Here is a 20,686-nt window from a genome sequence, read left to right as displayed (position 1 = left end):
ACCCTATCATAAATAGTATTAACCCCTAATCTGCCCTCCCTAACATCGCCGACACCTACCTTCAATTATTAACCCCTAATCTTCCGATCGGAGCTCACCGCTATTCTAATAAATGTATTAACCCCTAAAGCTAAGTCTAACCCTAACCCTAACACCCCCCTAACTTAAATATAATTTACATCTAACGAAATAAATTAACTCTTATTAAATAAATTAATCCTATTTAAAGCTAAATACTTACCTGTAAAATAAACCCTAATATAGCTACAATATAAATTATAATTATATTATAGCTATTTTAGGATTAATATTTATTTTACAGGCAACTTGGTATTTATTTTAACTAGGTACAATAGCTATTAAATAGTTAAGAACTATTTAATAGTTACCTAGTTAAAATATTTACAAAATTACCTGTAAAATAAATCCTAACCTAAGATATAATTAAACCTAACACTACCCTATCAATAAAATAATTAAATAAACTACCTACAATTACCTACAATTAACCTAACACTACACTATCAATAAATTAAATAAACACAATTGCTACAAATAAATACAATTAAATAAACTAGCTAAAGTACAAAAAATAAAAAAGAACTAAGTTACAGAAAATAAAAAAATATTTACAAACATAAGAAAAATATTACAACAATTTTAAACTAATTACACCTACTCTAAGCCCCCTAATAAAATAACAAAGCCCCCCAAAATAAAAAATTCCCTACCCTATTCTAAATTAAAAAAGTTACAAGCTCTTTTACCTTACCAGCCCTGAACAGGGCCCTTTGCGGGGCATGCCCCAAGAAGTTCAGCTCTTTTGCCTGTAAAAAAAAACATACAATACCCCCCCCCCCAACATTACAACCCACCACCCACATACCCCTAATCTAACCCAAACCCCCCTTAAATAAACCTAACACTAATCCCCTGAAGATCTTCCTACCTTGTCTTCACCATCCAGGTATCACCGATCGGTCCTGGCTCCGATATCTTCATCCAACCCAAGCGGGGGCTAGACATCCACTGAAGAAGTCCAGAAGAGGGTCCAAAGTCTTCCTCCTATCCGGCAAGAAGAGGACATCCGGACCGGCAAACATCTTCTCCAAGCGGCATCTTCTATCTTCTTCCATCCGGAGCGAAGCGGCAGGATCCTGAAGACCTCCAGCGCGGAACATCCATCCGGCCCGACGACTGATCGACGAATGACTGTTCCTTTAAGGGACGTCATCCAAGATGGCGTCCCTCGAATTCCGATTGGCTGATAGGATTCTATCAGCCAATCGGAATTAAGGTATGAATTTTCTGATTGGCTGATGGAATCAGCCAATCAGAATCAAGTTCAATCCGATTGGCTGATCCAATCAGCCAATCAGATTGAGCTCGCATTCTATTGGCTGATCGGAACAGCCAATAGAATGCAAGCTCAATCTGATTGGCTGATTGGATCAGCCAATCGGATTGAACTTGATTCTGATTGGCTGATTCCATCAGCCAATCAGAAAATTCATACCTTAATTCCGATTGGCTGATAGAATCCTATCAGCCAATCGGAATTCGAGGGACGCCATCTTGGATGACGTCCCTTAAAGGAACAGTCATTCGTCGATCAGTCGTCGGGCCGGATGGATGTTCCGCGCTGGAGGTCTTCAGGATCCTGCCGCTTCGCTCCGGATGGAAAAAGATAGAAGATGCCGCTTGGAGAAGATGTTTGCCGGTCCGGATGTCCTCTTCTTGCCGGATAGGAGGAAGACTTTGGACCCTCTTCTGGACTTCTTCAGTGGATGTCTAGCCCCCGCTTGGGTTGGATGAAGATATCGGAGCCAGGACCGATCGGTGATACCTGGATGGTGAAGACAAGGTAGGAAGATCTTCAGGGGATTAGTGTTAGGTTTATTTAAGGGGGGTTTGGGTTAGATTAGGGGTATGTGGGTGGTGGGTTGTAATGTTGGGGGGGGGGGTATTGTATGTTTTTTTTTACAGGCAAAAGAGCTGAACTTCTTGGGGCATGCCCCGCAAAGGGCCCTGTTCAGGGCTGGTAAGGTAAAAGAGCTTGTAACTTTTTTAATTTAGAATAGGGTAGGGAATTTTTTATTTTGGGGGGCTTTGTTATTTTATTAGGGGGCTTAGAGTAGGTGTAATTAGTTTAAAATTGTTGTAATATTTTTCTTATGTTTGTAAATATTTTTTTATTTTCTGTAACTTAGTTCTTTTTTATTTTTTGTACTTTAGCTAGTTTATTTAATTGTATTTATTTGTAGCAATTGTGTTTATTTAATTTATTGATAGTGTAGTGTTAGGTTAATTGTAGGTAATTGTAGGTAGTTTATTTAATTATTTTATTGATAGGGTAGTGTTAGGTTTAATTATATCTTAGGTTAGGATTTATTTTACAGGTAATTTTGTAAATATTTTAACTAGGTAACTATTAAATAGTTCTTAACTATTTAATAGCTATTGTACCTAGTTAAAATAAATACCAAGTTGCCTGTAAAATAAATATTAATCCTAAAATAGCTATAATATAATTATAATTTATATTGTAGCTATATTAGGGTTTATTTTACAGGTAAGTATTTAGCTTTAAATAGGAATAATTTATTTAATAAGAGTTAATTTATTTCGTTAGATTAAAATTATATTTAAGTTAGGGGGGTGTTAGTGTTAGGGTTAGACTTAGCTTTAGGGGTTAATACATTTATTAGAATAGCGGTGAGCTCCGATCGGAAGATTAGGGGTTAATAATTGAAGTTAAGTGTCGGCGATGTTAGGGAGGGCAGATTAGGGGTTAATACTATTTATTATAGGGTTAGTGAGGCGGATTAGGGCTTAATAACTTTATTATAGTAGCGCTCAGGTCCGCTCGGCAGATTAGGGGTTAATAAGTGTAGGCAGGTGTCGGCGACGTTGAGGGGGGCAGATTAGGGGTTAATAAATGTAATATAGGGGTCGGCGGGGGTTAGGGGCAGCAGATTAGGGGTACATAGGGATAACGTAGGTGGCGGCGATTTGCGGTCGGAAGATTAGGGGTTAATTATTTTAAGTAGCTTGCGGCGACGTTGTGGGGGGCAAGTTAGGGGTTAAGAAATATAATATAGGGGTCGGCGGTGTTAGGGGCAGCAGATTAGGGGTACATAAGTATAACGTAGGTGGCGGTCGGCAGATTAGGGGTTAAAAATTTTAATCGAGTGGCGGCGATGTGGGGGGAGCTCGGTTTAGGGGTACATAGGTAGTTTATGGGTGTTAGTGTACTTTAGGGTACAGTAGTTAAGAGCTTTATAAACCGGCGTTAGCCAGAAAGCTCTTAACTACTGCTTTTTTTCTGCGGCTGGAATCTTGTCGTTAGAGCTCTAACGCTCACTGCAGAAACGACTCTAAATACCGGAGTTAGGAAGATCCCATTGAAAAGATAGGATACGCAAATGGCGTAGGGGGATCTGCGGTATGGAAAAGTCGCGGCTGAAAAGTGAGCGTTAGACCCTTACCTACACGACTCTAAATACCGGCGGTAGCCTAAAACCAGCGTTAGGAGCCTCTAACGCTGGTTTTCACGGCTACCGCCGAACTCCAAATCTAGGCCTTAGAAAGTAAATCCTGCATGAAGGAAGTAATTCAGCAACTACTCACAGTAAGGATGACAGGAGCAGCATGGAGGTTAGGAGATTCACAGCACAGCAGACTGCAGACAAAGCAGATTGATCACACAGGGAACCACTCACTGTGAGTCAGGCAGTTACACACTGACCGGAGCTTCGCAGCACAGCTGAATCCTCACAATGAAATGTTTGTGGAAAGATATGATACACTTCAATAAAGGTTCTTCAGGGTTAAAGCTATAATGAAATACTGTAGTAACAATTCCAGAGTTGGAAGAGACTGTAGATAAATGGCTTTAATCCAATCAGGACAATTCCAGGAGATGCAGCTTCTAGGATTACCAAATACAAAATACTAAAGCAGGGAAAAGTGGGCGTGTCAGGTTTAAATAACCTTGCTCACAAAGGTACAGTAGCTGAAACATGAGTTCTGAAAAGAAAGACACCCATTACAATACCTGTATATAGATACCTGTAATATAAAACCCTGTATATAGATACCTGTATATAGCTGCCTGTATATAGATACCTGTAATATAAAACCCTGTATATAGATACCTGTATATAGCTGCCTGTATATAGATACCTGTAATATAAAACCCTGTATATATAGATGCCTGTAATATAAAACCATGTATATAGATACCTGTTTATATAAACCTGTATATAGATACATGTATATAGCTGTCTGTCTGTATATAGCTGCCTGTAATATAGCTTTCTGTATATAGCTGCCTGTAATATAGCTGTCTGTATATAGCTGCCTGTAATATAAAACCCTGTATATAGCTGCCTGTATATAGATACCTGCAATATAAAACCCTGTATATATCTGCCTGTATATAGATACCTGTAATATAAAACCCTGTATATAGCTGCCTGTATATAGATACCTGTATATAGCTGCCTGTATATAGATACCTGTATATAGCTGCCTGTAATATAGATACCTGTAATATAAAACCCTGTATATAGATACCTGTAATATAAAACCCTGTATATAGATGCCTGTAATATAAAACCATGTATATAGATGCCTGTAATATAAAACCTTCTATATAGCTGCCTGTATATAGATACCTGTAATATAAAACAGTGTGTATAGCTGCCTGTATATAGATACCTGTAATATAAAACCCTGTATATAGCTGCCTGTATATAGATACCTGTAATATAAAACCCTGTATATAGCTGCCTGTATATAGATACCTGTAATATAAAACAGTGTGTATAGCTGCCTGTATATAGATACCTGTAATATAAAACCCTGTATATAGCTGCCTGTATATAGATACCTGTAATATAAAACCCTGTATATAGCTGCCTGTATATAGATACCTGTAATATAAAACAGTGTGTATAGCTGCCTGTATATAGATACCTGTAATATAAAACCCTGTATATAGCTGCCTGTATATACAGGGAGTGCAGAATTATTAGGCAAGTTGTATTTTTGAGGATTAATTTTATTATTGAACAACAACCATGTTCTCAATGAACCCAAAAAACTCATTAATATCAAAGCTGAATATTTTTGGAAGTAGTTTTTAGTTTGTTTTTAGTTTTAGCTATTTTAGGGGGATATCTGTGTGTGCAGGTGACTATTACTGTGCATAATTATTAGGAAACTTAACAAAAAACAAATATATACCCATTTCAATTATTTATTTTTACCAGTGAAACCAATATAACATCTCAACATTCACAAATATACATTTCTGACATTCAAAAACAAAACAAAAACAAATCAGTGACCAATATAGCCACCTTTCTTTGCAATGACACTCAAAAGCCTGCCATCCATGGATTCTGTCAGTGTTTTGATCTGTTCACCATCACCATTGCGTGCAGCAGCAACCACAGCCTCCCAGACACTGTTCAGAGAGGTGTACTGTTTTCCCTCCTTGTAAATCTCACATTTGATGATGGACCACAGGTTCTCAATGGGGTTCAGATCAGGTGAACAAGGAGGCCATGTCATTAGATTTTCTTCTTTTATACCCTTTCTTGCCAGCCACGCTGTGGAGTACTTGGACGCGTGTGATGGAGCATTGTCCTGCATGAAAATCATGTTTTTCTTGAAGGATGCAGACTTCTTCCTGTACCACTGCTTGAAGAAGGTGTCTTCCAGAAACTGGCAGTAGGACTGGGAGTTGAGCTTGACTCCATCCTCAACCCGAAAAGGCCCCACAAGCTCATATTTGATGATACCAGCCCAAACCAGTACTCCACCTCCACCTTGCTGGCGTCTGAGTCGGACTGGAGCTCTCTGCCCTTTACCAATCCAGCCACGGGCCCATCCATCTGGCCCATCAAGACTCACTCTCATTTCATCAGTCCATAAAACCTTAGAAAAATCAGTCTTGAGATATTTCTTGGCCCAGTCTTGACGTTTCAGCTTGTGTGTCTTGTTCAGTGGTGGTCGTCTTTCAGCCTTTCTTACCTTGGCCATGTCTCTGAGTATTGCACACCTTGTGCTTTTGGGCACTCCAGTGATGTTGCAGCTCTGAAATATGGCCAAACTGGTGGCAAGTGGCATCTTGGCAGCTGCACGCTTGACTTTTCTCAGTTCATGGGCAGTTATTTTGCGCCTTGGTTTTTCCACACGCTTCTTGCGACCCTGTTGACTATTTTGAATGAAACGCTTGATTGTTCGATGATCACGCTTCAGAAGCTTTGCAATTTTAAGAGTGCTGCATCCCTCTGCAAGATATCTCACTATTTTTGACTTTTCTGAGCCTGTCAAGTCCTTCTTTTGACCCATTTTGCCAAAGGAAAGGAAGTTGCCTAATAATTATGCACACCTGATATAGGGTGTTGATGTCATTAGACCACACCCCTTCTCATTACAGAGATGCACATCACCTAATATGCTTAATTGGTAGTAGGCTTTCGAGCCTATACAGCTTGGAGTAAGACAACATGCATAAAGAGGATGATGTGGTCAAAATACTCATTTGCCTAATAATTCTGCACTCCCTGTAGATACCTGTAATATAAAACCCTGTATATAGATACCTGTAATATAAAACCCTGTATATAGCTACCTGTAATATAAAACCCTGTATATAGATACCTGTAATATAAAACCATGTAATATAGATACCTGTAATATAAAACAGTGTGTATAGCTGCCTGTATATAGATACCTGTAATATAAAACCCTGTATATAGATACCTGTAATATAAAACCCTGTATATAGCTACCTGTAATATAACACCCTGTATATAGATACCTGTAATATAAAACCCTGTATATAGATACCTGTAATATAAAACCCTGTATATAGCTACCTGCAATATAAAACCATGTAATATAAAAAGAACCAAAATATGATGGGTTAAGAGCCCATCTTAGAATACACTATTAGCACTCTTTGTAGGCATGTAAAGTATAGGGTAACTGTGTTCAAAGTAAACTCCAAATGGTTAGAGAGGTCTCATTGAAATTAATAAAACATAACTTTTATTATATACACATAAAATCTGAGTTAAAATATCGGGATGTGCAAATTAAAAACAAAAAACTCTAGGTAGGGTGATGAGATAAGTAATTTCTGTCTCAATTGTGGAATTAAGTAGCAAATTATAGACGTATGCTAGGTATACCGATACCTGGGTATTCAATATTCAGTTTTCTGAATACATATAAGCACACGATCAAACAGATAATTCTAAGTTTCAACTGCTAGAGGTTAATTAATAGTTCACTAATAAAGGCAATAATATACCTATATGTGGTTACACTATTTTAGCAGTGTCTAATGACACATGGGTTTAGAGAATCAGCAATATGAATTGCGTATTGATTTGGTGCTAAATTGATAATTATTTATTAGACCCGGTACCAAAACTTACAAAATGCTATAGCAAATTTACCAGTCAGTGTGTTTGGTGCATACTTGGATATCTTGACATCAAATATTTATGAGTAATATCTCATAGGGTTAGTGACAGTTTGGAATTTGCATACTTAAATATCTTATCATCAGATATTATCTCATGAGGTTAATGACAGTTTGGAATATATATCTGATTTATCAACCAAATTAATTTGTAGTTTCCAAAATGTTTTGTATGTGTTATAGTTGAAATCACCTTTCACTCCACAGCAAGCACAGTGTTTTTGCAAGTCTGCTATTCAGCTATTATTGAGGAACTATTGTAACAACTCTTATAGGATTGGTCACTGAAGGGGAACAGAAGCTAAAAAACAATAGATATTTGGCTTTGATCTATAGTCTTGTGGTTAAGTTGTATTTCCAAATGAACTCGTGACTGAAAAAAGTTGTATAGTGACACCCTGTAAGGTCTGTCTGGAGTAGTACAGCTACAGTCAGTTGATTTGTTACACATTAACCACCAGTGGCTACATCGAGGTTCACCTCAAGCAACGTATGAGGGGCTACTTATGCCTTAATTATTCAAAGTATCCACATGTATTGTGACACCTAAGTTATTATAATTATATAGCCATCTTAATAAATAGGTACGATCATAAGCGTGGTATACCTATAGTGAGTCAGTGACACTAGGTAAAAACTAGTAACAAGTTATTATCAATTGTGGCGCCAAACGCTAGCACATTATTTGTACCGGTACTTAAATTCAAACTGCTCTGTAGGTAATACCTATTAGATTATAGTATCCAGTTGAATATGAGCAATTTAGGGTTTGTGTGCTAAAACATAGCTTGGACCAGGACAGTGTATTAATGTTACTAGTATGCTGGTAAGCTCTAGTATCTGACACTGACTCAGTGGCTAGCCGTTACCCCAACTGTCCGTGTAGTTGTACGTTACCACATTGCTGATAGTATTGAGACTGCTTATATTAATAAATAACCGCTTGCCTAATAGTTCCGGTTCTGAACCGAATTGTTTAAATATAAAGGTGAATATAACAACACCATGTCCTTACGAAGAGTTTAAGCCCTAACAAACACAGGAGCTCCCTGACTCCTCACCAATTCCCTAACATGTTTCGCCGTTCTCGCGGCTTTCTCAAAGGGGGGTGTGTGCGCGCGTCGCGCTAGCATTGGCAATTTATGTGCAGAGAAGGCTGATACTCCTCCCACATAAGTGACGTCACTCTGACATATGTAATGAACGAGTCAAATATAGGTGGAGACAATGCTCTCGTCCGATACCATAACTCCAAAAGAGGTGGATTAAATGAACATATTACGTTAACGTATGACTGCTGATTTATTCACATTATAGCTTTTACATGAACAACCTAATACTATTATGTTTGCTTGTATTGTGCACGAGATATAATTCACTGTGTGAAGTACTAGTGTATATGCTTGATTACATTGTGTCACCAAGTGAATTGTCAATGTGTGTTTTAGTGCATATTGACACCCTAAAAAAAGGTGAAATTGCTCGATAGACAGAATATGCATTTTTAGTATATAGAAATGATATATTACCTTTACGTGACCATAGTGATGAGATCCCACTCATTGTTATTTAGGTCAAAAGTGAATGTATATAAAATATAATAAAAATTCATAATATATTTTTCTTATGTGACAAGGGTGATGAAATCACCATCCTTATGATTTGTGTTATACCATTAATTACAAATAGTTGAATAACACAGCCAAGTATAATTTGACTTGGACGTGAATAATGCCCATGTTAATATTTCAACATATAAAAAGTGAAGACAATTGTGTCCAACTTAAATGCTGGAATCGAAGTGAAGATAGTGAATGTGATGTGAGAGTGATTAATTGAATTTACATTTGAAAAGTGCTAAGTATCCTAAAAAATTTTATTTATACAATAAGAACAAGTGATAAGTGAATCTTTCCTTATTTGAAAGATTGTTAGCTGTATGACAAGTAAAAATATTTTTTGTATCATGTAATCCTAACCTTGTTGCAACTGAGAATTGTATGTACATGATAGTCGTATAATTAGATATATGTATCTATCCTTACTTAATTCCACAGTAATATAGACTAATGGTGGATTCTCAGTTTGTAATGTAGGATTCACTTATATCTTATATAGTGGTTAGAGTTCAAAAATGTTGCTTTTATGCAGCCGTGGTGATTTAGAAGTATAAAATCACTTATTGCTTCATATATTGGGGTTAACATTTGTCTCTCTCGTCAGAGGTAGTGGGCGAAATTGTTTTTTCATTTAACCCATTAGGGTATAGTATCGCTTATTGCTCCACATATTGATGTTATCATTTGTCTCTTTTGTCAGAGATAGTGGGCAAAGTTGTTTTGTTCATTTAGCCCTTGAGGGTACACTGAATTTAAGAGAAAAATCCACCTTGTTTCAGCTTTTAAGAGTGATTTTTCTTGATTTCCACCTCTTATCCCCAGATCAATTTTCTGCAAACCAAAACACTGGAGATCAGATTGTTTGGATTTATGTGCTAGTAGAAAATGTCTGGCTACTGTTGTAATGGTTTTGCCTGCCTGATTGTCTTTGTGGGCATTTTTGATGTTTCTCAGGTGTTCCTGTAACCTTGTTCTTATCTTTCTAGTGGTCATCCCAACATGAAATAAATTGCATTTGCATTTTAGAGCGTAGATAACCCCTTCCGTGTGACAACTGATGTATGCGTTGATTTTATGAATCTTTAAAAAATCTATCTGTAACTGTGTTGGTTTTTTGCATATAGCTACAAGTACTGCAGACTCCACATTTAAAAGAACCATGATTTAATTTTGTTTTTGTTCTTTCTCCATGGAAATGGCTTGGGCTGATAAGGTCTTTAAGATTACGTGCTCTTTTATAGCCAACAGCTATCCTATCATCCAGTATGGTTCTTAAAACAGGGTCTGCTTTCAAGATATGCCAGTTGTCTTGCAGAATTTCTACCACTTTTTTTGTTTGTGGATTGTAGGTAGTGATAAACCTAATTTTGTCTGAAGATTTGGTATCTATTTTCTTTGTCAACAGTTTTTGTCGAGGGGTATGTCTCGCTGTGTATTCAGCCTTTTTGATAGATCTAGAGCTGCCTGTATATAGATACCTGTAATATAAAACCCTGTATATAGATACCTGTATATAGATACCTGTAATATAAAACCCTGTATATAGATACCTGTAATATAAAACCCTGTATATAGATACTTGTAATATAAAACCCTGTATATAGATACCTGTATACAGATACCTGTAATATAAAACCCTGTATATAGATACCTGTATACAGATACCTGTAATATAAAACCCTGTATATAGATACATGTAATATAAAACCCTGTATATAGATACCTGTAATATAAAACCCTGTATATAGATACCTGCAATATAAAACCCTGTATATAGCTGCCTGTATATAGATACCTGTAATATAAAACCCTGTATATAGCTGCCTGTATACAGATACCTGTAATATAAAACCCTGTATATAGATACCTGTAATATAAAACCCTGTATATAGATACCTGTAATATAAAACCCTGTATATATCTGCCTGAATATAGATACCTGTAATATAAAACCCTGTATATAGATACATGTAATATAAAACCCTGTATATAGATACCTGTAATATAAAACAGTGTGTATAGCTGCCTGTATATAGATATCTGTAATATAAAACCCTGTATATAGATACCTGTAATATAAAACAGTATGTATAGCTGCCTGTATATAGATACCTGTAATATAAAACCCTGTATATAGCTGCCTGCATATAGATACCTTTAATATAAAACCCTGTATATAGATACCTGTAATATAAAACCCTGTATATAGCTGCCTGTATATAGATACCTGTAATATAAAACAGTGTGTATAGCTGCCTGTATATAGATACCTGTAATATAAAACCCTGTATATAGCTGCCTGTATATAGATACCTGTAATATAAAACCCTGTATATAGCTGCCTGTATATAGATACCTGTAATATAAAACAGTGTGTATAGCTGCCTGTATATAGATACCTGTAATATAAAACCCTGTATATAGCTGCCTGTATATAGATACCTGTAATATAAAACCCTGTATATAGATACCTGTAATATAAAACCCTGTATATAGCTACCTGTAATATAAAACCCTGTATATAGATACCTGTAATATAAAACCATGTAATATAGATACCTGTAATATAAAACAGTGTGTATAGCTGCCTGTATATAGATACCTGTAATATAAAACCCTGTATATAGCTACCTGTAATATAACACCCTGTATATAGATACCTGTAATATAAAACCCTGTATATAGATACCTGTAATATAAAACAGTATGTATAGCTGCCTGTATATAGATACCTGTAATATAAAACCCTGTATATAGATACCTGTAATATAAAACCCTGTATATAGCTGCCTGTATATAGATACCTGTAATATAAAACCCTGTATACAGATACCTGTAATATAAAACAGTGTGTATAGCTGCCTGTATAAAGATACCTGTAATATAAAACCCTGTATATAGATACCTGTAATATAAAACCCTGTATATAGCTGCCTGTATATATATACCTGTAATATAAAACCCTGTATATAGATACCTGTAATATAAAACCCTGTATATAGCTGCCTGTATATAGATACCTGTAATATAAAACCCTGTATATAGATACCTGTAATATAAAACCCTGTATATAGATACCTGCAATATAAAACCCTGTATATAGATACCTGCAATATAAAACCCTGTATATAGCTGCCTGTATATAGATACCTGTAATATAAAACCCTGTATATACAGGGAGTGCAGAATTATTAGGCAAATGAGTATTTTGACCACATCATCCTCTTTATGCATGTTGTCTTACTCCAAGCTGTATAGGCTCGAAAGCCTACTACCAATTAAGCATATTAGGTGATGTGCATCTCTGTAATGAGAAGGGGTGTGGTCTAATGACATCAACACCCTATATCAGGTGTGCATAATTATTAGGCAACTTCCTTTCCTTTGGCAAAATGGGTCAAAAGAAGGACTTGACAGGCTCAGAAAAGTCAAAAATAGTGAGATATCTTGCAGAGGGATGCAGCACTCTTAAAATTGCAAAGCTTCTGAAGCGTGATCATCGAACAATCAAGCGTTTCATTCAAAATAGTCAACAGGGTCGCAAGAAGCGTGTGGAAAAACCAAGGCGCAAAATAACTGCCCATGAACTGAGAAAAGTCAAGCGTGCAGCTGCCAAGATGCCACTTGCCACCAGTTTGGCCATATTTCAGAGCTGCAACATCACTGGAGTGCCCAAAAGCACAAGGTGTGCAATACTCAGAGACATGGCCAAGGTAAGAAAGGCTGAAAGACGACCACCACTGAACAAGACACACAAGCTGAAACGTCAAGACTGGGCCAAGAAATATCTCAAGACTGATTTTTCTAAGGTTTTATGGACTGATGAAATGAGAGTGAGTCTTGATGGGCCAGATGGATGGGCCCGTGGCTGGATTGGTAAAGGGCAGAGAGCTCCAGTCCGACTCAGACGCCAGCAAGGTGGAGGTGGAGTACTGGTTTGGGCTGGTATCATCAAAGATGAGCTTGTGGGGCCTTTTCGGGTTGAGGATGGAGTCAAGCTCAACTCCCAGTCCTACTGCCAGTTTCTGGAAGACACCTTCTTCAAGCAGTGGTACAGGAAGAAGTCTGCATCCTTCAAGAAAAACATGATTTTCATGCAGGACAATGCTCCATCACACGCGTCCAAGTACTCCACAGCGTGGCTGGCAAGAAAGGGTATAAAAGAAGAAAATCTAATGACATGGCCTCCTTGTTCACCTGATCTGAACCCCATTGAGAACCTGTGGTCCATCATCAAATGTGAGATTTACAAGGAGGGAAAACAGTACACCTCTCTGAACAGTGTCTGGGAGGCTGTGGTTGCTGCTGCACGCAATGTTGATGGTGAACAGATCAAAACACTGACAGAATCCATGGATGGCAGGCTTTTGAGTGTCCTTGCAAAGAAAGGTGGCTATATTGGTCACTGATTTGTTTTTGTTTTGTTTTTGAATGTCAGAAATGTATATTTGTGAATGTTGAGATGTTATATTGGTTTCACTGGTAAAAATAAATAATTGAAATGGGTATATATTTGTTTTTTGTTAAGTTGCCTAATAATTATGCACAGTAATAGTCACCTGCACACACAGATATCCCCCTAAAATAGCTAAAACTAAAAACAAACTAAAAACTACTTCCAAAAATATTCAGCTTTGATATTAATGAGTTTTTTGGGTTCATTGAGAACATGGTTGTTGTTCAATAATAAAATTAATCCTCAAAAATACAACTTGCCTAATAATTCTGCACTCCCTGTAGATACCTGTAATATAAAACCCTGTATATAGATACCTGTAATATAACACCCTGTATATAGATACCTGTAATATAAAACCCTGTATATAGATACCTGTAATATAAAACCCTGTATATAGATACCTGTAATATAAAACCCTGTATATAGATACCTGTAATATAAAACCCTGTATATAGATACCTGTATACAGATACCTGTAATATAAAACCCTGTATATAGATACCTGTAATATAAAACCCTGTATATAGATACCTGTAATATAAAACCCTGTATATAGATACCTGCAATATAAAACCCTGTATATAGCTGCCTGTATATAGATACCTGTAATATAAAACCCTGTATATAGCTGCCTGTATACAGATACCTGTAATATAAAACCCTGTATATAGATACCTATATACAGATACCTGTAATATAAAACCCTGTATATAGATACCTGTAATATAAAACCCTGTATATAGATACCTGCAATATAAAACCCTGTATATAGCTGCCTGTATATAGATACCTGTAATATAAAACCCTGTATATAGATACCTGCAATATAAAACCCTGTATATAGCTGCCTGTATATAGATACCTGTAATATAAAACCTTGTATATAGATACCTGTAATATAAAACCCTGTATATAGATACCTGCAATATAAAACCCTGTATATAGCTGCCTGTATATAGATACCTGTAATATGAAACCCTGTATATATCTGCCTGTATATAGATACCTGTAATATAAAACCCTGTATATAGATACCTGTAATATAAAACACTGTATATAGATACCTGTAATATAAAACCCTGTATATATCTGCCTGTATATAGATACCTGTAATATAAAACCCTGTATATATATATATATACCTGTAATATAAAACCCCGTATATAGATACCAGTGTATATCTGTAATATAAAACCCTGTATATAGATACCTGTATTATAGCTGCCTGTATACTGTATAAATACCTGTAATATAAAACAGTGTATATAGCTGCAAATACTAACACTGATCTTTATGCTGCATTCTCATTGGACTCCATGGTCCTTTAATTAACCAATTACAGTTACTACAAACCTCTCCTCATGACACAGGTCAGTGTATCCTACATCCGGGTCCTCAGTAGCAGCTAGTTCCAGTGAAACAACAGAGGCCACGTGACTGCAGCGGTCCATTAGCCGGATAGGGTCTAGCTGCTACCAGGTGAGATACGTGAGTTTCAGCTATGGATGAGTGGTGCCTGTAGTCCGAGGGTGAGAAACGGTCTGTGTGTGTGTGTGAGAGTGAGAGAGCAGCTGAGATAGTGAGGAGGGGTGTTTGTATGTGAGAGATCAGAGGGTGAGTGTGAGGGATCAGAGGCTGAGTGTGAGGGATCAGAGGGTGAGTGTGAGGGATCAGAGGGTGAGTGTGAGGGATCAGAGGGTGAGTGTGAGGGATCAGAGGGTGAGTGTGAGAGATCAGAGGGTGAGAGAGATCAGAGGGTGAGAGAGATCAGAGGGTGAGAGTGAGAGATCAGAGGGTGAGTGTGAGGGGGATGTGTATGTGAGAGATCAGAGGGTGAGGGGGATGTGTGTGTGAGGGGGATGTGTGTGTGAGAGATCAGAGGGTGAGTGTGAGGGGGATGTGTGTGTGAGATCAGAGGGTGAGTGTGAGGGGGATGTGTGTGTGTGAGAGATCAGAGGGTGAGTGTGAGAGATCAGAGGGTGAGTGTGAGGGGGATGTGTGTGTGTGAGAGATCAGAGGGTGAGTGTGAGAGATCAGAGGGTGAGTGTGAGGGGTATGTGTGAGATCAGAGGGTGAGAGAGATCAGAGGGTGAGGGTGAGAGAGATCAGAGGGTGAGGGTGAGAGAGATCAGAGGGTGAGGGTGAGAGAGATCAGAGGGTGGGTGAGAGAGATCAGAGGGTGAGTGTGAGAGAGAGGGTGGGAGAGATCAGAGAGTGAGCGTGAGAGATCAGAAGGTGAGAAATCAGAGGGTGAGGGTGAGAGATCAGAGGGTGAGGGTGAGAGATCAGAGGGTGAGGGTGAGAGATCAGAGGGTGAGTGTGAGAGATCAGAGGGTGAGAGAGATCAGAGGGTGAGAGAGATCAGAGGGTGAGAGAGATCAGAGGGTGAGAGAGATCAGAGGGTGAGAGAGATCAGAGGGTGAGAGAGATCAGAGGGTGAGAGAGATCAGAGGGTGAGAGAGATCAGAGGGTGAGAGAGATCAGAGGGTGAGTGTGAGAGATCAGAGGGTGAGAGAGATCAGAGGGTGAGAGAGATCAGAGGGTGAGAGAGATCAGAGGGTGAGAGAGATCAGAGGGTGAGTGTGAGAGATCAGAGGGTGAGAGAGATCAGAGGGTGAGTGTGAGAGATCAGAGGGTGAGAGATCAGAGGGTGAGTGTGAGAGATCAGAGGGTGAGAGATCAGAGGGTGAGTGTGAGATCAGAGGGTGCGAGATCAGAGGGTGAGTGTGCGAGATCAGAGGGTGAGTGTGCGAGATCAGAGGGTGAGTGTGTGAGATCAGAGGGTGAGTGTGTGAGATCAGAGGGTGAGTGTGTGAGATCAGAGGGTGAGTGTGTGAGATCAGAGGGTGAGTGTGAGAGATCAGAGGGTGAGTGTGAGAGATCAGAGGGTGTGAGAGATCAGAGGGTGTGAGAGAGAGATCAGAGGGTGAGTGTGAGGGGGATGTGTATGTGAGAGATCAGAGTGTGAGGGGGATGTGTATGTGAGGGATCAGAGGGTGAGTGTGAGATATCAGAGGGTGAGAGAGATCAGAGGGTGAGAGAGATCAGAGTGTGAGAGAGATCAGAGGGTGAGAGTGAGAGATCAGAGGGTGAGTGTGAGGGGGATGTGTATGTGAGAGATCAGAGGGTGAGGGGGATGTGTGTGTGAGAGATCAGAGGGTGAGTGTGAGGGGGGTGTGTGTGTGAGATCAGAGGGTGAGTGTGAGGGGGATGTGTGTGAGAGATCAGAGGGTGAGTGTGAGGGGGATGTGTGTGTGAGATCAGAGGGTGAGTGTGAGGGGGATGTGTGTGAGAGATCAGAGGGTGAGTGTGAGGGGGATGTGTGTGAGAGATCAGAGGGTGAGTGTGAGGGGGGATGTGTGTGTGAGGGGGATGTGTGTGTGAGATGTGAGTGTGAGAGATCAGAGGGTGAGTGTGAGGGGGATGTGTGTGTGTGTGAGATCAGAGGGTGAGTGTGTGAGATCAGAGGGTGAGTGTGTGAGATCAGAGGGTGAGTGTGTGAGATCAGAGGGTGAGTGTGTGAGATCAGAGGGTGAGTGTGTGAGATCAGAGGGTGAGTGTGAGGGGGGATGTGTGTGTGAGGGGGATGTGTGTGTGAGATGTGAGTGTGAGAGATCAGAGGGTGAGTGTGAGGGGGGATGTGTGTGTGAGGGGGATGTGTGTGTGAGATGTGAGTGTGAGAGATCAGAGGGTGAGTGTGAGGGGGATGTGTGAGTGTGTGAGATCAGAGGGTGAGTGTGTGAGATCAGAGGGTGAGTGTGTGAGATCAGAGGGTGAGTGTGTGAGATCAGAGGGTGAGTGTGTGAGATCAGAGGGTGAGTGTGTGAGATCAGAGGGTGAGTGTGTGAGATCAGAGGGTGAGTGTGTGAGATCAGAGGGTGAGTGTGAGAGATCAGAGGGTGTGAGAGATCAGAGGGTGTGAGAGATCAGAGGGTGTGAGAGATCAGAGGGTGTGAGAGAGAGATCAGAGGGTGAGTGTGAGGGGGATGTGTATGTGAGAGATCAGAGTGTGAGGGGGATGTGTATGTGAGGGATCAGAGGGTGAGTGTGAGAGATCAGAGGGTGAGAGAGATCAGAGTGTGAGAGAGATCAGAGGGTGAGAGTGAGAGATCAGAGGGTGAGTGTGAGGGGGATGTGTATGTGAGAGATCAGAGGGTGAGGGGGATGTGTGTGTGAGAGATCAGAGGGTGAGTGTGAGGGGGGTGTGTGTGTGAGATCAGAGGGTGAGTGTGAGGGGGATGTGTGTGTGAGATCAGAGGGTGAGTGTGAGGGGGGATGTGTGTGTGAGGGGGATGTGTGTGAGAGATCAGAGGGTGAGGGTGAGAGAGAGGGTGGGAGAGATCAGAGGGTGAGAAATCAGAGGGTGAGGGTGAGAAATCAGAGGGTGAGGGTGAGAAATCAGAGGGTGAGTGTGAGAGATCAGAGGGTGAGTGTGAGAGATCAGAGGGTGAGTGTGAGAGATCAGAGGGTGAGAGAGATCAGAGGGTGAGAGAGATCAGAGGGTGAGAGAGATCAGAGGGTGAGAGAGATCAGAGGGTGAGAGAGATCAGAGGGTGAGTGTGAGATCAGAGGGTGAGTGTGTGAGATCAGAGGGTGAGTGTGTGAGATCAGAGGGTGAGTGTGTGAGATCAGAGGGTGAGTGTGTGAGATCAGAGGGCGAGAGAGATCAGAGGGCGAGAGAGAGGGGATGTGTATGTGAGAGATGTGAGGGTGAGGGGGATGTGTGTGTGAGAGATCAGAGGGTAAGTGTGAGGGGGATGTGTGTGAGAGAGATCAGAGGGTGAGTGTGAGGGGGATGTGTGTGAGAGAGATCAGAGGGTGAGTGTGAGGGGGATGTGTGTGAGAGAGATCAGAGGGTGAGTGTGAGGGGGATGTGTGTGAGAGAGATCAGAGGGGGATGTGTATGTGAGAGATCAGAGGGTGAGTGGGAGGGGGATGTGTGTGAGATCAGAGGGTGAGTGGGAGGGGGATGTGTATGTGAGAGATCAGAGGGTGAGTGGGAGGGGGATGTGTGTGTGTGTGAGATCAGAGGGTGAGTGGGAGGGGGATGTGTGTGTGAGATCAGAGGGTGAGTGTGAGGGGGATGTGTGTGTGAGATCAGAGGGTGAGTGTGAGGGGGATGTGTGTGTGAGATCAGAGGGTGAGTGTGAGGGGGATGTGTGTGTGAGATCAGAGGGTGAGTGTGAGGGGGATGTGTATGTGAGAGATCAGAGGGTGAGTGTGAGGGGGATGTGTGAGGGGGATGTGTATGTGAGAGATCAGAGGGTGAGTGTGAGGGGGATGTGTGTGTGAGATCAGAGGGTGAGTGTGAGGGGGATGTGTGTGTGAGATCAGAGGGTGAGTGTGAGGGGGATGTGTATGTGAGAGATCAGAGGGTGAGTGTGAGGGGGATGTGTATGTGAGAGATCAGAGGGTGAGTGTGAGGGGGATGTGTGAGGGGGATGTGTATGTGAGAGATCAGAGGGTGAGTGTGAGGGGGATGTGTGTGTGAGATCAGAGGGTGAGTGTGAGGGGGATGTGTGTGAGAGTTCAGAGGGTGAGTGTGAGGGGATGTGTGTGTGTGTGTGAGATCAAAGGGTGAGTGGGAGGGGGATGTGTGTGTGAGATCAGAGGGTGAGTGGGATGTGTGTTAGATCAGAGGGTGAGTGGGAGGGGGATGTGTATGTGAGAGATCAGAGGGTGAGTGTGAGGTAAGGTGACCATATTTTTAAAATGAAATCCGGGGACATTTTTTTTTTATTGGCAAATGGTAAAAAACTAATTTATTAGCACAGGATACTCCACAGTTGCATACAAATTGGGTGATAGTATGGGGGTGTAATAAAATTTGGGTTGGGAGAATTAGGAGATCAGGGAAACAATATTATAAAAAAAAAAATACAGCAATTATAAATATCTTCCTACTAATTAAGCAAATAGTGATAGAGGCTTGACAGTCAGGCTTGCAGTGTTTATCTCACTGGCTGCTTACTGTGACAGTCAGGCAATGAGGGCTTGCAGTGTTTATCTCACTGGCTGCTTACTGTGACAGTAAGGCAATCAGGGCTTTCGGTGTTTATCTCACTGGCTGCTTACTATGACAGTCAGGCAATGAGGACTTGCAGTGTTTATCTCACTGGCTGCTTACTGTGACAGTCAGGCAATCAGGGCTTGCAGTGTTTATCTCACTGGCTGCTTACTGTGACAGTCAGGCAATCAGGGCTTGCAGTGTTTATCTCACTTGCTGCTTACTGTGACAGTCAGGCAATGAGGACTTGCAGTGTTTATCTCACTTGCTGCTTACTGTGACAGTCACGCAATGAGGGCTTGCAGTGTTTATATCACTGGCTGCTTACTGTGACAGTCAGGCAATCAGGGCTTGCAGTGTTTATCTCACTGGCTGCTTACTGTGACAGTCAGGCAATCAGGGCTTGCAGTGTTTATCTCACTGGCTGTTTAATTTGACAGTCAGGCAATCAGGGCTTGCAGTGTTTATCTCATTGGCTGCTTACTGTGACAGTCAGGCAATGTTGACTTGCAGTGTTTATCTCACTTGCTGCTTACTGTGACAGTCAGGCAATGAGGGCTTGCAGTGTTTATCTCACTGGCTGCTTACTGTGACAGTCAGGCAATCAGGGCTTGCAGTGTTTATCTCACTGGCTGCTTACTGTGACAGTCAGGCAATCAGGGCTTGCAGTGTTTATCTCACTGGCTGCTTACTGTGACAGTCAGGCAATCAGGGCTTGCAGTGTGTATCTCACTTGCTGCTTACTGTGACAGTCAGGCAATGAGGGCTTGCAGTGTTTATCTCACTGGCTGCTTACTGTGACAGTCAGGCAATGAGGGCTTGCAGTGTTTATCTCACTGGCTGCTTACTGTGACAGTCAGGCAATGTTGACTTGCAGTGTGTATCTCACTTGCTGCTTACTGTGACAGTCAGGCAATCAGGGCTTTCGGTGTTTATCTCACTGGCTGCTTACTGTGACAGTCAGGCAATGAGGGCTTGCAGTGTTTATCTCACTGGCTGCTTACTGTGACAGTCAGGCAATCAGGGCTTGCAGTCTTTATCTCACTGGCTGCTTACTGTGACAGTCAGGCAATCAGGGCTTGCAGTCTTTATCTCAG

At 40.7% G+C, this 20,686-nt stretch overlaps 1 long non-coding RNA gene across 1 annotated transcript in view; it reads right to left on the bottom strand.

The window, feature by feature from the left end:
• LOC128635987 (uncharacterized) overlaps positions 1 to 14,987 on the bottom strand; it is a 41,048-nt gene extending 26,061 nt beyond the window's left edge. Inside the window, exon 1 of the long non-coding RNA XR_008398642.1 lies at positions 14,936 to 14,987. This is a non-coding gene — a long non-coding RNA (uncharacterized LOC128635987). The remainder of the gene's footprint in view (positions 1 to 14,935) is intronic.
• Positions 14,988 to 20,686: the final 5,699 nt, after the last annotated feature.

The sequence above is a fragment of the Bombina bombina genome, chromosome 7, assembly GCF_027579735.1.
Source record: "Bombina bombina isolate aBomBom1 chromosome 7, aBomBom1.pri, whole genome shotgun sequence".
In the NCBI taxonomy this organism is placed as follows: Eukaryota; Metazoa; Chordata; class Amphibia; order Anura; family Bombinatoridae; genus Bombina; species Bombina bombina.
The sequence above is the reverse complement of the archived record's forward strand: the minus strand, read 5'-3'. Positions and strand labels throughout refer to the sequence as shown.